General features: G+C 43.8%; 1 protein-coding gene across 2 annotated transcripts in view; it reads right to left on the bottom strand.

Moving 5' to 3' along the window:
* The window catches only part of sfxn2 (sideroflexin 2), an 82,904-nt gene extending 78,097 nt beyond the window's left edge, over window positions 1–4,807 (bottom strand). For both annotated transcript variants that reach the window (XM_060842510.1, XM_060842511.1), the window contains exon 1: window positions 4,713–4,807. The gene's annotated coding sequence lies outside the window, so the exon portion shown is untranslated. The remainder of the gene's footprint in view (window positions 1–4,712) is intronic.
* Between the last annotated feature and the right edge of the window lie 232 nt (window positions 4,808–5,039).

Genomic DNA, 5,039 nt, shown 5'->3' on the forward strand with positions numbered 1-5,039 from the left:
AGATTTACAAGGATGTTGCCAGGACTGGAGGGCTTGAATTATAGGGAGAGGCTGAATAGGGTGGGGCTATTTGCCCTGGAACGATGGAAGCCGAGAGGGTGACCTTATACAAGTTTATAAAATCATGAGGGGCATGGAGAGGGTGAATAGCTAAAAATCCTTGCCCAGGGAAGGGGAGTCCAAAATGAGAGGGCATAGACTTAAGGCAAGAAGGGAAAGATTTTGAAAAGGACCTGAGGGGTAACTTTCTCATACGTGTATGAACGAGCTGCCAGAGGAAGTGGAGGAGGTGAGTACAATTACAACATTTAAAAGGCATCTGGATGGATATATAAATAGGAAAGGTTTAAGAGGGATGTGAGCCAAATTCTGGCAAATGGACGAGAGGTTGGATTGGGATGTCTGGTGGATGCGGACGAATTGGACCGAAGGGTCTGGTTCTATGCTGTATAATTCCATGACTCTATAACTACAGGTTTCAAACAAATTGAATGGACAGGAGTGTAAGTACCATCTATACAATGTCTTCCTGTAAGACCATGGAGATACATTATCATGCTTGACAACATTTGTGATTTTTCTCCATTCACTTCTCTCTTTCATCTGTCCATATTCGCCCTGTCATTCACTGCGCTACTAATTATCCTGGAAGCTAGGGCATGAACTAAGACTGCACATCAATGATACATAAATCTCAAATCTTCATCCTAAACATGGAAGATTTTTTGCTTCAATTTTTCAACTCAGAAGGCCCTTACCATCCTAGAGATGGTAATACAGGCAAGAAGCAATTTCCTGATGACATTCTGAATGCCAGTCGGGAGGTACACTGGCTGGGTTTGCCCTTTGATATAAACACTGCTCTGGGACAGTGTCAATGAAGAAAGCACAAGTTAGTCAGTGATCTTCCCACAGTGGACACTATCGTGGATTACCTATGGAGATTCAAAGGAAGAAGCCATCAGAAGCCACGATTGGCATCCAATGCAGTGAGACTGTGAAAGCGTGTCAGATGAACCTGAAGCTGAAGAGGAAGAAATGCAATTGAAAATGACTGAAATGGGTCATTGTCCATGTAGCACCATGGTCCTAGAGGAACGCTGTCTCCTTTTTACTGTATCAGTTGTATATAGTAGAAATGACAAATTAGATTAGATTAGACTAGATTCCCTACAGTGTGGCTACAAGCCCTTCGGCCCAACCAGTCCACACCGACCCTCTGAATAGCAACCCATCCAGACCCTTAGCTCCTCTTGACTCTTTATTCTGCAGAAATTAAGAGAGGTGAAAACAGTGCAACAATTTGTTGGATTTTTGCTTTGCACCCTCAGTAAGGTTAGAGAACCTCTCCACAAGCTTCACTGCAAAGGGTACGGAGTGACATTGGAGCAGAGGGCAAGAAGCCACTTTGATTCGCATCAAACAACTAGTGACACGGCAAGGGCTGAGTTACTACAATGGCAGTGATGAAGTCACCCTGCAGCGTGATGCCAGTGAGACAGGGCTTGGAGAAATCCTCATGTAACGAGGAGAACTTGTTTCATTTGCCTTCAGGGCATTCCTGCAAACTGAATTACATTCTCTCAAGCCACTGAATCTAAGAAAGAGCAGGTGCCAGCAGCACAGGCAATACAACTTGCATATACACCAATAAAAGATCCAAACACTTTAAAGACTATGAATTATATTCCTGTGTTGAGACACATAAAATGGGACAGATTAAAACAAATGAACAGTTTTTGTTCGTAAGGGAGGATTTCTTTATATGTCATGTATATTGGGTACTCTGCAGTTTCAAATTATAGTTCATGTCTTTTAAGAAGGTCATTTGGAGAAAAGTATTTACACACTGTACAGTGACGAGCAGTGGCCATGTAACCTGAGTTTAGAGAAAGATGTATTGCATATGGAACATGAAGTTTCTTGACATTTCGCAGCAGAGTCCAGATGTCACTGCGAACAATTAGCACTTGTTCAAAAGCAGAAAGTGCATTGGTTTCATTACATAGAACATAGAACATAGAAAAATACAGTGCAGTACAGGCCCTTCGGCCCTCGATGTTGCGCTGATCCAAGCCCACCTAACCTACACTATCCCACTTTCCTCCATATGCCTATCCAATGCCTGTTTAAATGCCCATAAAGAGGGAGAGTCCACCACTGTTACTGGCAGGGCATTCCATGAACTCACGACTCGCTGAGTAAAGAATCTACCCCTAACATTAGTCCTATACCTACCACCCCTTAATTTAAAACTATGCCCCCTTGTAATATCAGACTCCATACGTGGAAAAAGGTTCTCATGGTCAACCCTATCTAAACCCCTAATCATCTTGTACACCTCTATCACGTCACCCCTAAACCTTCTTTTCTCCAATGAAAACAGCCCCATGTGCCTCAGCCTTTCCTCATACGATCTTCCTACCATACCAGGCAACATCCTGGTAAACCTCCTCTGCACCCGTTCCAGTGCCTCCACATCCTTCCTATAGTATGGCGACCAAAACTGCACACAATACTCCAGATGCGGCCGTACCAGAGTCTTATGCAACTGCAACATGACCTCAGGACTCTGGAACTCAATTCCTCTACCAATAAAAGCCAGTACACCATATGCCTTCTTCATAGCCCTATTTACCTGGGTGGCAACTTTCAGAGATCTGTGTACATGGACACCAAGATCCCTCTGCTCATTCACACTACCAAGTATCCGACCATTAGCCCAGTACTCCATCTTCTTGTTACTCTTACCAAAGTGAATCACTTCACACTTAGCGACATTGAACTCCATTTGCCACCTTTCTGCCCAGCTCTGCAGCTTATCTATATCCCGCTGTAACCTGCCACGTCCTTCCTCACTGTCAACAACTCCACCGACTTTTGTATCATCCAAAAACTTGCTCACCCAACCTTCTAGCCCCTCCTCCAGGTCATTTATAAAAATGACAAACAGCAATGGTCCCAAAACAGATCCTTGCGGATCACTGCTGGTAACTGCACTCCAAGATGAACCTTTACCATCAACTACGACCCTCTGTCTTCTTCCAGCCAGCCAATTCCTAATCCAAACCTCCAACTCCCCCTCAATGCCATACCTCCGTATTTTTTGCAGAAGCCTACCAAAAATTGGGGCAGATAGAGCAGTTACTGCCGTGACTCAGATTCGAACCGAGGTTGCTACGGCCACAATGCAGAGTACTAACCACTATACGATCACAGCATCCCACAGACGGGCACAAAACAAAACCTATTGTATCCAGTGCAATGTGATGCAATATCTCACCAGGCTACCCTAGTTAAATATGTTCCCATAAAGTTAAAGAAATGTGACTTTTGCCATCAAACTCTTGAGAGTGCTAATGGCCATAAATATGTAAACAAAAACTGAACATAAAAAGACTACTACCTATTTAGTGATCATTGATAAACACTAGTTAGTTTAAAAAATAAACGCTGACCATTCATATATTAATAAAGGACAGAGATTGCATATCAAGCAATTATCAGAAAGAAATTGAATCATTAAGTTCAAAATTATTTTCCATGAATATTCAAACACAAGTAAACACTTCAAATTATATAAACTCTCACATATGTTTCGGATGATTTTGGCTTTAAGTCAAAGCTTTGACCAAAAAGTTCAGTCGAGTGCTCAAATGCCTTATTAATAATAGAGTACTGTTCTGTCAGAGGTACCCTTTTTCAGACAAGGCATTAAACGAAGATACTATTTGGCCTTTTAAAGCATCGTTTCAAGAAGACCCATGGAATTAACTCTAATGACATGACTGAAATTATTATTATCACATTGCTGTTTATGGGCGTGCAAATTGACAGGTGCATGTCCTATATTCCAACAATAACCACACCCCCAAAGTACTACACTCACTTTGAAGTGGAGGAACTGGTGATGGACTGGGGTGGGCAAAGTTAAAAATTACACAACCTTACGTTATCTCCAGAATGTGACTTAAAAAAATGTTCTGGGATATATATATTAATGAACCGAGACCTGCAACCCATTTTAAAAGGTGAAGGACTCAATAGCAATCCAGGTTTGTTTAATATATCATATTCCTGTAAAGCGTATGCTCGAAATGTTGATTCTCCTGCTCCTGGGATGCTGCCTGACAGGCTGTGCTTTTCCAGCACCATACTGTTCTACACTGACATCATGTCAGTTGCATGACACTGTAATCTTTTGCTATAAATTCTGTGTCTTATGGTCCTGCTCTACAGCTGCCTGATGAAGGAGCAGCGCTCCGAAAACTAGTGCTTCTGAACAAACCTGTTAGACTATAACCTGCTGTTATGTGATTTTTAACTCGCTTTGAATCACTTTGGCACATCGGAGGTCGTGGAAGGCACCATAGCAATGCAAGTCTTCAATGTGACAAGTGGCAAGCAATTGTTGCACGAATCGAAATGAGCTTACGCGGCCCGCTGAATGCATCGGTATAGAAAGCTGCAATCATTAATTTGCCGCCTGTCGGTCGAGCGATCGTGACAGAAAGTTGCAATCACTCAGTGACTGAAAGTTGCAATGAGGAGGGGAACTGAGGAGCAGCAAGTGAGTGTTCGCGGTGGGTGACACGAGTACAAGGCAGGGCAGCCAGGGAGTGACAGCACCACGCGGCTCCAAGCATTACTAGCGGGGGGAATAAAGCAGCGAGGAAAGAAAGGAAAAGACTGCAACAAAGTTACGCACGTACCTGAAGAGTTACTGTATCTTTTATTTGTTACTTTGAAGCCCATCGGGCGCTGCAAAACAAAGTATCAATTTGACTGCTTCCCTCCTCCGGCGGTAGCTTCCTGACCAATCAGCGCACGGCCTGTACGTCTCCACCCCCTTCCTTTTCTGAACCTGCCCACCCAGCAAACTGGTGACGTCACGCACCAGCGCAACATTCTGTGACGTAACTCGCAGGTTCGGCGGACCGCTGTGAGGTCGGGCGAAGAACGGATGTGGACGTGGACGAGGAGGCGGGGCTGGTGATGGTCACATGGTCTTGAGGACAGCGTGATGACGCATAGCCCGT

Source organism: Hemiscyllium ocellatum, chromosome 22 (assembly GCF_020745735.1).
Source record: "Hemiscyllium ocellatum isolate sHemOce1 chromosome 22, sHemOce1.pat.X.cur, whole genome shotgun sequence".
NCBI classification, from domain to species: Eukaryota; Metazoa; Chordata; class Chondrichthyes; order Orectolobiformes; family Hemiscylliidae; genus Hemiscyllium; species Hemiscyllium ocellatum.